Here is a 14,811-nt window from a genome sequence, read left to right as displayed (position 1 = left end):
AGCCTCCCCACCACCTCCAGCCTGAAAAATCCAGGCCTGGCTTTTACATGGAGACTACAAAGTCTGGGAAACCATCAGGCGTCTTCAGGGAGTCCACGACCAATCATCGTAGCTGAGGTGCACTGTGTTGTTGAGCTGGGTTCCCTGGGTGATATCAGTAAATCAACTGACTGGTTGTGCACAATTCACTTGATAAAAACTTAGCCGCATGTTCCTTCAGCCACTGGAAAAGTTTGACTCCTAACTAAACATGTGTGTCAGAACTTGATTTTCTACAAAGCAAGAGAACGGTGCACCGTTCCCGGCGGCACTGCAATGCCAGGTCGATGCGTGGAGTGAGCAGAGCAAGCTCCCTTTTCAGCTCCCTCTCCTAAAAATGGGTTTAATACGTTATCCCCATATAGGGGACATATCAGATATTAAACTGATAAGAACAGATACTACACTTGATCTTAGCCAAAAGGCCGAGAAGCGATGAGGCCCAAGCCTTTGACGTCCAAATCAAGCTCTTGGTACAACCGTCACAGTGTCGCGGTGTCCCGTTTGTAAGACAGCTTATCAATTGCCGCCACTTAGCAACTCCGCCCATCTGTCTGCTGTGTACTTTTCCCTGCCGCTATACAAAGATGTTTGACTTTTCACCAACTCAAAAGGCTCAGCCATACGGCAAAGCCGGCCAAAAATAGCTTCAACTCATTGCTGTTCCACACCAAAGCCTAGAAATAAAACATACTACAACAAGATCTAGCACACATTTCTTCCACAAACAAGCAGCAAAGTGGGACAGGAGAGCTCACACTTCATTTTGTCATGGAAAGGCCACGCCCACTTCCCCAATTCCAATGGGAACACGGGGAATTGTCATGACTAAACACGCCACTCTGTAGCGTACGCCAGAGAGCTTCTGCAGAGCAACACCGCCGCTTTGTGGACAGACTGCAAAAGCTGACATGTAACTCCAAATCAACAAAGCCACTTCACAAAATGGAGAGCCTTCAACAGGTTAGCACATGGGAATTCCTGACACATTGTGTTTTCTTCTACACGCACGCAACAGGGGAGAGCGCGAACGCAGTCCCCCACTACCAGATCAAAGTAAAGTATACCAACGAAATGACAACATCTAGCACGCATTTCTTCCGCAAAGGAAGAGCAAAGTCGGACAGGGGAGCTCACACTTGCGGCGCTCTATAAAGATGTTTGACTTTTCACCAACTCAAAAGGCTCAGCCATAAGGCCAAGCCAGCCAAAAATAACTTCAACTCATTGGTGTTCCTGTCCACGGAAGTCTTTAGTAAAAGGCGAAAGACTTGTGCGTTATGAAGAGAAACAAGAGTCAGAACAGGCCTGTCTCAGAGAGCAGCTGAGGACCCTAGTCGTCCCGGCTACCACCGTCGCGGTGCGCCTCCCTTGGCTTGCCGCGTGCTAAATCCCAGCCTCCCCACCACCTCCAGCCTGAAAAATCCAGGCCTGGCTTTTACATGGAGACTACAAAGTCTGGGAAACCATCAGGCGTCTTCAGGGAGTCCGCGACCAATCATCGTAGCTGAGGTGCACTGTGTTGTTGAGCTGGGTTCCCTGGGTGATATCAGTAAATCAACTGACTGGTTGTGCACAATTCACTTGATAAAAACTTAGCCGCATGTTCCTTCAGCCACTGGAAAAGTTTGACTCCTAACTAAACATGTGTGTCAGAACTTGATTTTCTACAAAGCAAGAGAACGGTGCACCGTTCCCGGCGGCACTGCAATGCCAGGTCGATGCGTGGAGTGAGCAGAGCAAGCTCCCTTTTCAGCTCCCTCTCCTAAAAATGGGTTTAATATGTTATCCCCATATAGGGGACATATCAGATATTAAACTGATAAGAACAGATACTACACTTGATCTTAGCCAAAAGGCCGAGAAGCGATGAGGCCCAAGCCTTTGACGTCCAAATCAAGCTCTTGGTACAACCTTCACAGTGTCGCGGTGTCCCGTTTGTAAGCCAGCTTATCAATTGCCGCCACTTAGCAACTCCGCCCATCTGTCTGCTGTGTACTTTTCCCTGCCGCTATACAAAGATGTTTGACTTTTCACCAACTCAAAAGGCTCAGCCATACGGCAAAGCCGGCCAAAAATAGCTTCAACTCATTGCTGTTCCACACCAAAGCCTAGAAATAAAACATACTACAACAAGATCTAGCACACATTTCTTCCACAAACAAGCAGCAAAGTGGGACAGGAGAGCTCACACTTCATTTTGTCATGGAAAGGCCACGCCCACTTCCCCAATTCCAATGGGAACACGGGGAATTGTCATGACTAAACACGCCACTCTGTAGCGTACGCCAGAGAGCTTCTGCAGAGCAACACCGCCGCTTTGTGGACAGACTGCAAAAGCTGACATGTAACTCCAAATCAACAAAGCCACTTCACAAAATGGAGAGCCTTCAACAGGTTAGCACATGGGAATTCCTGACACATTGTGTTTTCTTCTACACGCACGCAACAGGGGAGAGCGCGAACGCAGTCCCCCACTACCAGATCAAAGTAAAGTATACCAACGAAATGACAACATCTAGCACGCATTTCTTCCGCAAAGGAAGAGCAAAGTCGGACAGGGGAGCTCACACTTGCGGCGCTCTATAAAGATGTTTGACTTTTCACCAACTCAAAAGGCTCAGCCATAAGGCCAAGCCAGCCAAAAATAACTTCAACTCATTGGTGTTCCTGTCCACGGAAGTCTTTAGTAAAAGGCGAAAGACTTGTGCGTTATGAAGAGAAACAAGAGTCAGAACAGGCCTGTCTCAGAGAGCAGCTGAGGACCCTAGTCGTCCCGGCTACCACCGTCGCGGTGCGCCTCCCTTGGCTTGCCGCGTGCTAAATCCCAGCCTCCCCACCACCTCCAGCCTGAAAAATCCAGGCCTGGCTTTTACATGGAGACTACAAAGTCTGGGAAACCATCAGGCGTCTTCAGGGAGTCCGCGACCAATCATCGTAGCTGAGGTGCACTGTGTTGTTGAGCTGGGTTCCCTGGGTGATATCAGTAAATCAACTGACTGGTTGTGCACAATTCACTTGATAAAAACTTAGCCGCATGTTCCTTCAGCCACTGGAAAAGTTTGACTCCTAACTAAACATGTGTGTCAGAACTTGATTTTCTACAAAGCAAGAGAAAGGTGCACCGTTCCCGGCGGCACTGCAATGCCAGGTCGATGCGTGGAGTGAACGGAGCAAGCTCCCTTTTCAGCTCCCTCTCCTAAAAATTGGTTTAATACGTTATCCCCATATAGGGGACATATCAGATATTAAACTGATAAGAACAGATACTACACTTGATCTTAGCCAAAAAGCCGAGAAGCGATGAGGCCCAAGCCTTTGACGTCCAAATCAAGCTCTTGGTACAACCGTCACAGTGTCGCGGTGTCCCGTTTGTAAGCCAGCTTATCAATTGCTGCCACTTAGCAACTCCGCCCATCTGTCTGCTGTGTACTTTTCCCTGCCGCTATACAAAGATGTTTGACTTTTCACCAACTCAAAAGGCTCAGCCATACGGCAAAGCCGGCCAAAAATAGCTTCAACTCATTGCTGTTCCACACCAAAGCCTAGAAATAAAACATACTACAACAAGATCTAGCACACATTTCTTCCACAAACAAGCAGCAAAGTGGGACAGGAGAGCTCACACTTCATTTTGTCATGGAAAGGCCACGCCCACTTCCCCAATTCCAATGGGAACACGGGGAATTGTCATGACTAAACACGCCACTCTGTAGCGTACGCCAGAGAGCTTCTGCAGAGCAACACCGCCGCTTTGTGGACAGACTGCAAAAGCTGACATGTAACTCCAAATCAACAAAGCCACTTCACAAAATGGAGAGCCTTCAACAGGTTAGCACATGGGAATTCCTGACACATTGTGTTTTCTTCTACACGCACGCAACAGGGGGAGAGCGCGAACGCAGTCCCCCACTACCAGAAATTATGCAGTCGAGATTCCCACATTTGGGGAATTCGCAGGGGTCAGCACAGCCGGAGTGCAATGGCTGAGCCTCACCCTGGGTGAACCACCTTGTTGATCATGGTATCTCCCCTGCCAGGTAAGTATGAGCTGCAGTTGGAAGAGAGCGGGTGGTGGTCACCAGGCACAGCACTCTGGCTGACGGTGCCCACAATGCATAATCCCACATTTCAGTGCCTTGAGCATCAGCTCCCCTTTGTCTGTTATGTTTATGGCTGAAAAGACACAAACACTGCTGCAATTAGGCTGCGGCGTGCGGCAAACGTGCTTTGTTGAATCTACCCATCATGCACTGCTCTGCCAAAAACAAAGAAACACTGTGTGAAATGCCACTAGTCAAGCTGTCTCTTGGGAAAGAAAGCAAAGGCCCACGTGGGACACTTTTCAAAACATTTCACTAAATGAACTAAACACTGACATGAACTACTAACATGTATGGACTTACTGAAAACCTTGGAGCTGATCTGCACTTTCCTGTGGTTTCCTCTTGTCCTTGTAACAGCAGTAGCTCCTCCCTTCCTTGTCAATAATTGTGCAGAAACATCTGAGTGCTTCTTTCTTCCTAAATCATGAGCAAGTCCTGTCCAGTCCAACTGTTTCTGCTCCTGTTTGACTTCTGAACTTGTCTCTGGCTGTGTGTCCACTTACTGCAGCCTCTGACATCAGACTGTAGAATGTTGATACATCAAAGGCATCAAAGGACAAACACACACACACACTCACACATACTGGTACTTATATCTTGGTGAGGACACTCTCTGGCATAATGCATTCCCTCGCCCTAACCTCTCTCTCTTTTAGCATCTCAGACCTATGTCAGTAACTGTGCCTCTGTCAAAGAATACAAAAAAAAAAAACACTAGACCTGTACACACATAAAGTCATGTATTCATCTGTGAATGTGTGTTTGATGAGTGCAAAGTGAAAATGCTGCATGAACCTTGTTTTTGTAAAAGCTTCTCGTTTCCTTTGCTTCTTACAACTGTATATTTTTCAAGCATCATCTGTCATATTGAAGAAATAAGTTCATTCAGTAGCGTTATTTCTTTTTTTATTGTCATCATGTACACTTTTCTTGTCTCAAAGACGCCAGCATCCCCACCAAATCCTCAAAGTAAAGTATACCAACGAAATGACAACATCTAGCACGCATTTCTTCCGCAAAGGAAGAGCAAAGTCGGACAGGGGAGCTCACACTTGCGGCGCTCTATAAAGATGTTTGACTTTTCACCAACTCAAAAGGCTCAGCCATAAGGCCAAGCCAGCCAAAAATAACTTCAACTCATTGGTGTTCCTCTCCACGGAAGTCTTTAGTAAAAGGCGAAAGACTTGTGCGTTATGAAGAGAAACAAGAGTCAGAACAGGCCTGTCTCAGAGAGCAGCTGAGGACCCTAGTCGTCCCGGCTACCACCGTCGCGGTGCGCCTCCCTTGGCTTGCCGCGTGCTAAATCCCAGCCTCCCCACCACCTCCAGCCTGAAAAATCCAGGCCTGGCTTTTACATGGAGACTACAAAGTCTGGGAAACCATCAGGCGTCTTCAGGGAGTCCGCGACCAATCATCGTAGCTGAGGTGCACTGTGTTGTTGAGCTGGGTTCCCTGGGTGATATCAGTAAATCAACTGACTGGTTGTGCACAATTCACTTGATAAAAACTTAGCCGCATGTTCCTTCAGCCACTGGAAAAGTTTGACTCCTAACTAAACATGTGTGTCAGAACTTGATTTTCTACAAAGCAAGAGAAAGGTGCACCGTTCCCGGCGGCACTGCAATGCCAGGTCGATGCGTGGAGTGAGCGGAGCAAGCTCCCTTTTCAGCTCCCTCTCCTAAAAATGGGTTTAATAAGCTGACATATAACTCTAAATCAACAAAGCCACGTCACAAGATGGAGATGAACCACACTAGTTTAGGGATGATATTTTTTTGTTTATTGTGAATCAAAACTGGAGATAAAAGGCTTATAGCACCTAGTATTCCCAGGTGGTGTCCCATCCAAGTTCTAACCAGGCCCTACTCTACTTATCTTTCGAGATCAGGCGAGATCGGGCGTGCCAAGGGTGGTATGGCCGTGAGCAACACCAACCCATATAAAAAGTCTCTTTATACATGCTAAAACGCCACTAACAAATCCAATGTTTAATAGAGACAATAATCATCTGGATTTCTCTACAAATCCAAGCACAAGAAGCAATCAAAAATCACCTTATCCACCTGACGAGAATTCTCTGACTATCCATCATCTGATAAAGGCTGTTACTGAGTCTGATCACTTATAGATCCATTCCTGTCCAACATTGAGTAAGATGTAAGATGTAAGATGGAAATATTTAAAACAGCTACTTTTTGTGTGTGTGCCCAAACACTTTTTGGCTGAACATCGTGTTCTTGTGTCCTTAAATATCACATCAGGTTAACAAACAAATCATCTGAACAAAACATTTCACTAAATGAACTAAACGCTAACATGAACTACTAACATATATTGACTTACTGAAAACCTTGGAGCTGATCTGGACTTTCCTGTAGTTTCCTCTTGTCCTTGTAACAGCAGTAGCTCCTCCCTTCCTTGTCAATAATTGTGCAGAAATATCTGAGTGCTTCTTTCTTCCTAAATCATGAGCAAGTCCTGTCCAGTCCAACTGTTTCTGCTCCTGTTTGACTTCTGAACTTGTCTCTGGCTGTGTGTCCACTTACTGCAGCCTGTGACATCAGACTGTAGAATGTTGATACATCAAAGGCATCAAAGGACAAACACTCTCTCTCTCTCTCTCTCTCACACACACACACACACACATTGTTGTCTTAATATAGTTATGAGGACACATCATAACTGAAAGCCTAACATTAACCAAAACATAACCCATACTAATGATATTGAACCTCCTCAAAAATACCAAATGAATTACAACAATAATCACTCAGGACCATTCAGCTGGGTTGGTGAATTCAGCACCAAGGACAGCAGCAGCTGAACTGTACACAACTACATGTACTAACACACAGCAAATTCACAAAGTACTCAAATCTGGAGTCAGGCAAAAAAGTGTGAATAAGTTACATTTCTGGAGTTTATTTTATAACTCTGACTACAGTTTGTGTTAAGGTGTACACCCAGGCCGAGTTGAATTTTGGACTTTATTCCCTGGTGTTCAGGATCTGGTTTTAACTCTGTCCCTGGAGTTCACGACGCATTTTATCGTGGCATGAGCAGCACAAGGAACGTCGTCGTCACAAGGCTGGTAAGAGCATGATTTTTACCAGAAAGTACTTTAAATGTGTGATATTTTGTCATTGTTCTCACTTTATCTACTGACATTTAAAAATTCATATTGTGCTGCACTTATATTTTGAGAGATTTGTATCTTGACACAGACAAAAATATGTGATTGTGAGAAGTGGATGATAAGAATTCCAAAGTACAGTATTTAATCAGTTCATATTAAGCTGTATGTGTTGTCTGCATTTCAGACCTCCCATCTACTGAAGCATCTATGAACCTGGCTGATCGTTCAGACCTGACAGAATATGTGACCCTCACTACTTGTGGTAAGCAGAGTTATAGGTAATGGTAATGTTTTGTCTTGAGACAGGTAATATCCAGCCAGGTATGTGATATAGTTTTAATGTGCTGGACTTTAGATTTCATTTGCCTTATACTTGTGTGTGTGTGATCTTCAGATTTAAGTGTCCTGCAGCAAGGGTGTGAAGTAGGGCTGGACGATTTTAGGAAAAGGTCTAATTGCGATTTGTCTGGCAGATATATCCACATTTTTCAGCTCTGTTAGCACGTTTTCTTTACACTCTGTGTATAGCTGTGGGATGGCAACCTGGCTGAAGTAGGTGCAGGAGGGAATCACATATCTTCTGTCCAGCGTGTGGAGGAGGTTTTTAAATCTTTGGTGACCATGTGAACAGTCACCACGTCATCTCCCGGTGTCTTCAGCTGCTCTTATCAAATGGAGTTATGCTGGCGAAACATGATATAATTGTCTGTTGGCTTCTTTGGGCCTGAGCATCATTCTCAGACTTTTCACCGGAACTTTTTCCTCATGCAAATACCTGTGGTGGTTTTTCAGGTGTCGGTATAAACTGGTTGTGTTCTGCTGGATGTTGCAACTTTAGCGCGACAGGTTTTGCACAGTACCTAGTGATGGGCAAATGATACCGAGGCTTTAGAGCTTGTGTCACTCTTCCTGAAGCAGAGTGATTCAAAACGCTGTGTCAGAGCTTGTATCAAAACATCAGTGTCACATGACCGATGTTTCGCTTTTCGCTTCATTGCTTCAAAATGTTTCGAAGCTTTTCATTGGCTCATAGTCTTTCCATGTATGTCATTGGCTCATGGCGTTTCAATGCATCCTGAGCCAATGACAGTTTGACAGGTTTGACAGATTTGAGTGGTTTGGTGCCATACCAGCTATATAAGATGCATCATTATGCTTCAAAATGGGGTTGTGAGGAGACAGAGATTTGGAGAGTGAGAGTATTTTGGCAAGTTTCATGGTGAGTACCACCAACAAGCGACGTTCTAAAGTTTGGGATCATTTTGATCTCATACCACCAAATAAGGTATAATGCAGTTTATTGCATAGATTTTATGTTTCCATAATTGAATTGTATTTTTAATCTTTAAATGAGTCTCAAAATTACAATTGCTTGTAGGTGCGGTGTTTGCTCTGCACACAAGAGTTGTCTTACAGCAACAACACATCATCTATGCTGAGACACTTACGTACCAGGCATGATGACAATCATACCCAGCAAACCAGTGACCCTGTCAACACTGGAAATCCTGACAGTAAGCTAAATATATACATATATATAGTTCATATATGTATGTGCATCTATTTATTGTAGATGATGTGTATCATATTCATATAGCAACCTTTCTCCAACACAGTGTCCAGAAAACAGCAGCTGGATGAGGCCTTGGTGGACATGATAGTTAAAGATGGTCAGCCTTTTTCTGTTGTTGAGAATGAAGGGTTCCAAAATTTCATTAAAATCCTGGACCCATCATGCTCCATTCCAAGCCGCAAAACTGTAAAGGCAATGGTGGAAGCAAGGTACACTGTAACCAAAGAGAAGGCCTTGGTCTGTTTGATGGTTACTGATGGAGCTCACAATATTGTGGCAAGTGTTACTCAGTTAAACGTTAGACGTATTTATTGCTTTGCCCACATGCTGAATCTCATTGTCAAAAAATCACTCTGTCAGACTTCTGAGCTGGAAAACATGAGCAGTAGGGCCCGAAAAATAGTGGCACACTTCAAGTCCAGTTCAAAAGCAAAGGAAAAGTTGTGCTCTATTCAAGCTAATATGGGCATGTCCCCAAAAAAGCTTGTTCAAGAGGTCGAAACCAGATGGAACAGCACTTATGCCATGCTCCATAGGCTCCATAGGCTTTATGAGCAGAGAGAACCTTTAGGGGCAGCCCTGGCATCACTTAGCACTGATATAGTGCCTTTCACTGCTGATGACTATGCAGCAATCAACCAGTGCCTGACAGTTTTAAGGCCATTCTATCAGGCAACTGTTGAGCTTTCTGAGGAAAGGAGAGTGTCGGGGTCAAAGGCAATTCCTATACCCCAAAATGCTGAGTCATGTCATTTCTGCCGAATGTGCCCAAATGGCTCCTTGTATTGGTGCCACGCTTGCCAACCATTTGAAAACTAATTTGAATGAAAAATTCAGTGGCTTGGAAAAGGTGAACTCCCTGTCTGTGGCCACCATCTTGGATCCACGGTTTAAACAGGCTGGCTTTACTAATCAAAGCAATGCTCAGGCTGCTGTAGAAAGGCTGACACCAGAGTGTGCCAGTCTTATTGATGGGTCGGCAGAAGATGTGCCACTGGTGACTGCAACAACATCTGCCAGTGCTGGGGAGCTAGTCAGCCAGAAGAGGAGCTGACTGAAGCCTGTGACAGTAGAAAAAGTTATTATTTCTATTTATTTATTATTAAATTATATTTCTCAATAAAAACCCGTGAAGACAAAGACAAACACCATGATCATTTGCAAAGTAAGAAGGATCTCTTATCCTGTTAGGGACTTTTTTTTGACATAAAGAAATAAAGCTCAAAGCTTTAAATAAACCCTTAACCAACATTTAACCCTTAATATAGTTTGCATTTATTCTTTGGGTCAATCTGGAATGTGTTTTAGAGTATGGGGGAGAGCATCTGCATATTTTATTGTAATGATGATATAATCATTATTTGGTATGAATGAACAAAACACACAGACTTTTCTGAACTTTTATTGCTGTCATGGGATTGAAACAGTGCCAGTGCTTCAGTCGTTCTCTTTAGAAGGTGCTATGGCTTCAGTTGTCCACCAGATGTCACTGTGACTGAAGTCTTGAAGCTTTGAATCTTTTTCGGCACAATTGTTAGGAAAGCTTCAGTGTCTCATGAGGCTTCACTTGCCCACCACTACTTTTTAATTTAGGAAATTTTAAAAAATGATGGCCGGATTCACAAATAGCATTTGAGCGGTGCGTTTATTTACAGCCAAAAAAAGAAGTGCTGTCAAAAAGCAAGGCAAAATTAACAAAAATTAAATCCACTATTTACTGGGTATTACATCCGTCACTCTCTCCTCGAGCGCTTTGTTGGCCGGAGCATTATAAACCCTAAGCTCCTCCCAAGACCAACCAATTTACAATCAGTGCATTAAATGAGATCTCTGGTCACCACATCTTCATAATCAGGTCCCACATTAAACCCACAACAAAACACAAATCATCATTTCAATAATTCACACATACATGAACCTGCTTCATCATATCATCCATTATATTAATGCCAAACCAAAATCCCCCTCTCCCGCAATTAAGCAGCTGTACAGGTTCCTCCTACCACTATATAAGGCAGCCTTCTTCAGCTGCTCTGGTTCAGCCTCCAGGCACAGAGAAGGAGAGGACCAAGATGGCAGCAGCACTGGTAAAAGCATATGAGTGAATAAACCATCTTGAAATAACAGAGCTGGTGTGTAGTGTGTTTCTTATGTTTTACTGTGAGGGTTGGATATATGGTGTATGAACATGTGTCCATTGTGGTGCATTCACTCACCAGGAAAACAGTGGAAATCATTTGTTATGAACTATGAATGGGTACAGGGCTGAGTGTCTGTCCTACCATGTGCTACCAGTGAGCAGTGACACGGTCTTCATCACAGAGGGAAAAAGGAAAAAGACAAGAAGTAGACAGAGGACAGATACACAAGGGCTAGGGTTTCAAAGGGTCTGGTCACAATGCAGATAGAACTGAGAGACAGGAAGAGGGAGAGAGATGCTGAGAGCAGTGGTCAGATGGACATGTGCTCTGGAGATGCAGATGATCAGGTGAGAAAATCAGCTACAGCATCAGATGTTGTTCCAGGGATCAGTAAACTTTCAAGTGGCCTCATGATATTGTGTCCACATGGTGTCGTATATTTAAACACTGTAAAAATATGAAATGAGGGGTCAGCAGGGACCTGTTACAGTCACTGCTGTGGCCAAGAACACTAAGGGGGAGGGGACAGGTGTAGAAACCCCAAGACAGACGGACGAGTCAGTTAAAGTCCTCTTTATTAAACTCACAATCACTGGATCAAAGTCCAAGGCCAGGAAACAAAACTTAAACAACTAAATTGTCCAAGAAGGAGAAAAACTTCAGAAGCTCAAGTTCAAAACTTAAAACTCAGAAGTCAAATCCCAGGTAACAGGTAACACTAAGGACAGGACAGCAGGTGAACACAGATTCCAGGATGAGAAAGGCAGATACAACCAGAGCAAGAACACAGCAGGAACAGACTTGGACAAAACACTGGTGAACACAGTCTCAGAGACAAGGGAAGAATGAGACTTAAATACACTAGGGATAATTGACAACAGGTGACACACATTAGGGCGGGACAGACAATCAGCAAAGGAGGGAAACAGGAAAAAGACAAGAAGTAGATAGAGGACAGATACACAAGGGCTAGGGCTTCAAAATAAAACGGGAAAAGCAAAACCAAAACTCAAGAGACCAAAAGAAGAGTAACATGAAATCTTAGTTATTACCTAACACAGTGAAACCACTGAGTACATTTGTGAATAGTTGTCTCTGTTCAGGAAGCAGCCTGACTTCCTCTAGTAAATAATAACAAATAAGGAGCTCTTACATGGACTTATACAGTAAACAATCATCACAATCATTTCAAGTTTCCATCATATTATTCCTGAGATAATATGAAACATTTCCAAATCAGCACTTCAGGAGCTTTGGCACCTTCTAGAGGCAGTTAGTGGAAAGAAGCTCAGGTGAAGAGCAGATTTCATTGTTGACTCTCTTTAATATCACACTTTGTGAATGTGTTCCTCTTCTGCTCTCAGCTTTCTTACCCTGGACTTCATCTGTCAGCCAGTGATGATGTTTAACCCAGCACGTGCTTCATGGTTCACTTCTGTTTATCTGAACATCTCAGCTGCCGTCCCTGGTGGGGTGAGTGCAAAGAGGTTTGGAAACAATATAGAGATGACATTTCTGGAAATCACATTCAAAATGATCAACTTTACTCAGTACCCTAAAACAGCTCCTATTGGCCCACATTTTCTCTGCTCCTCCTCTGTTTAGGGGCCAGGAACCATGGTCAAGCCCTAAATGTTACATGGACACTTTTCTTCATCACTACAGAAGTGTTTCTTTTTGTAGAAGTTCATGTGTAAAGCTGGAAATACTGCACACACAGCTAATTTTAGCCTCTGGAATAAACCCTGTGAGTTAAAATCAACTCAATCTGAGTGAACATGTGTGACCATCGAATAGACTCTGTGGCAGAGTTAAAATAACTCTGTTCCTGGAGCTGAATGTTTAACTCTGAAACAGAGTGAACTTGAACTCCTCCTGGTGTTAAAATACTCATCCCTCACTGAGTGTGACTCTATTATTTAGTTAATTTAGATATAAACTCTTCTCCAGTGTTGACACCTAACACTCAAAATGTGTTTTATTTACACTTACAACTAAAATTTATTCATTATCATATTATTTAGTTTTATGGGAAAATGACCACCAAACACCATCCTGTTGATTTTTTTTTTTTTTTGCTTTTATTTGTGCAAATACATTTAAAAATTCAATACATGACACTTTGAATTAATTGCTGTGTTAAAACTGTAAAATTTAACAGCACACAGGCAGCAAATAATGCCAATGAAAAACATTTGTGAAGTTGTATAAAACACTGTAAACAACACATTACTGCATAATAAAATGTCTGCAAATGTATAAAAAACTGACACATTTCTCTGTGGTGCATTGTGTAACTTGAGGTAGACGACTACTCACTTTACAGTTCAAGTAAGAGAACTCATTCAATTCAGATTAGAAATCAGATTATACAACTCTCTGATACAACATAACATTATGAATCACAACCATATGACATCTGAGCATCAAACCATTTGAAATATCTTCATCTCTCCCTTTCTAGAATCAGTTCACTCTGTGTAGTGTCACTCACTTGGAAAGCATGGAAGTGATCATGGAAACAAGTTTCATGCTCAATCAAAACAAAAAACACTTTGTGCAAAATGATTGATGTTATTTTGCTGAACAGTGGTTCATGTTTTCATCAGTACCAGTGCACACAAAGAGTCCAACACGATACTCAGCTCCACAGCATTTCACCCACTGTGTGACACAGACGATGGCTTCACAATCAAGGTGAAGAGATGCTGTTATATCTTCAGAGAAATCCAGTGTTTCAACTGAACACATTTTAACTGGACCAGACTCAACTGTTTTTAAGGACAGGCATTCCCAGTGATAGCTGCTTGATAACCTGCTTGATAAATTCCTCTAAATTTTCAGTTGTATAAAGAACTACAGTATTTGGTTCACCACTCCCCAAAAGCTTGGCTATAACTGAAGCACATGTCTTTGTTGTGAGTAGAACCTGAAGGAGCTGCTTCAGTATTTTGGAAATGAGATGAAGTATTTCATCAGTTACAGACTGAGAATTGTTTACTGTCTCTGTGTCGTTGTTGAAAGGGATCTGGTTAGACACACTTGTGTTATCAATGGAGCTGTGTATCTTAATGAGATGTCTCCTGAATCCACAATAACTAGAGAGACTTTTACCTGGATACATGGCATGAATTCATTTGAGGTTCCTGAACAAAAGCAACACTGAACCAAAGGATGAATTACAGAGGAAACATCTCAACATTTTGGCTAAATAAGCTACTTATGGTTTGTTTAACAGCTTTGCTCTGAGCTCTTTTACTCTGTCTGCAAAAATGTAAACAGGCTGGAGAGAGCGTCATCATACTTCACACCGAAAACAAAATGTGAATTGAACAGCTCATCAAAAGCACCAAAGGATGTACATGACTGATATAACAGAAGCTTTTTGTCCAAGACAATATAAAAGGTGAAAACCTGGGTCTTTGAAGTTTCTGTGGTAAGAAGATATGGCTGATGGGTTCCTTCAGTGGTCAGGAGATGATCCTCAAGGCTTTGGGATGACTGAAACAAGAGAAATATGTTTACAAAAATGTGTTTCTAAAACTCAGCAACATCTACAGTATTTGGAAGTTTTGACAAACCTTCTGAAATTTTACCAGATGATCCGTTGTCTCTCCGACGCTGATCTTTGTGGGACGCTTTCTTCCAGCTGGTTGTGGAGTGAGAAGATGAAGCAGCACCAGAAGAGAAGCCATGTTGCTGTCCCACTCTGAGGACAGAGTGAAAAGTACTTTTACACTCATTATATATATTAAGTAGTGTGTTTATGATATTACTCTGTGCATTGTTCTAATGGTTTTACTATGATCTTAACCA

At 43.0% G+C, this 14,811-nt stretch overlaps 1 protein-coding gene, 7 non-coding genes and 2 pseudogenes across 8 annotated transcripts in view; all 10 read right to left on the bottom strand.

Moving 5' to 3' along the window:
• The window catches only part of LOC121188636 (NACHT, LRR and PYD domains-containing protein 3-like), a gene marked incomplete at its 5' end in the record, with an annotated part of 119,822 nt that overhangs the window by 59,198 nt on the left and 45,813 nt on the right, over positions 1-14,811 (bottom strand). The window lies entirely within an intron of this gene.
• On the bottom strand, positions 286-476 carry LOC121189031. Its single transcript, XR_005894763.1, has one exon. It is a non-coding gene; the product is annotated as a U2 spliceosomal RNA (small nuclear RNA).
• Positions 1,225-1,339, bottom strand: LOC121189082. The gene has a single exon (XR_005894796.1). It is a non-coding gene; the product is annotated as a U5 spliceosomal RNA (small nuclear RNA).
• LOC121189027 lies at positions 1,720-1,910 on the bottom strand. The gene has a single exon (XR_005894760.1). It is a non-coding gene; the product is annotated as a U2 spliceosomal RNA (small nuclear RNA).
• Positions 2,659-2,773, bottom strand: LOC121189081. Its single transcript, XR_005894795.1, has one exon. It is a non-coding gene; the product is annotated as a U5 spliceosomal RNA (small nuclear RNA).
• LOC121189124 lies at positions 3,154-3,344 on the bottom strand. Its single transcript, XR_005894833.1, has one exon. It is a non-coding gene; the product is annotated as a U2 spliceosomal RNA (small nuclear RNA).
• LOC121189091 lies at positions 3,924-4,087 on the bottom strand. The gene has a single exon (XR_005894804.1). It is a non-coding gene; the product is annotated as a U1 spliceosomal RNA (small nuclear RNA).
• On the bottom strand, positions 5,244-5,358 carry LOC121189056. The gene has a single exon (XR_005894774.1). It is a non-coding gene; the product is annotated as a U5 spliceosomal RNA (small nuclear RNA).
• LOC121189048 lies at positions 5,739-5,890 on the bottom strand (annotated as a pseudogene).
• Positions 5,953-6,071, bottom strand: LOC121189104 (annotated as a pseudogene).

The sequence above is a fragment of the Toxotes jaculatrix genome, chromosome 10 (genome assembly GCF_017976425.1).
Source record: "Toxotes jaculatrix isolate fToxJac2 chromosome 10, fToxJac2.pri, whole genome shotgun sequence".
NCBI lineage: Eukaryota > Metazoa > Chordata > Actinopteri > Toxotidae > Toxotes > Toxotes jaculatrix.
The sequence above is the reverse complement of the archived record's forward strand: the minus strand, read 5'-3'. Positions and strand labels throughout refer to the sequence as shown.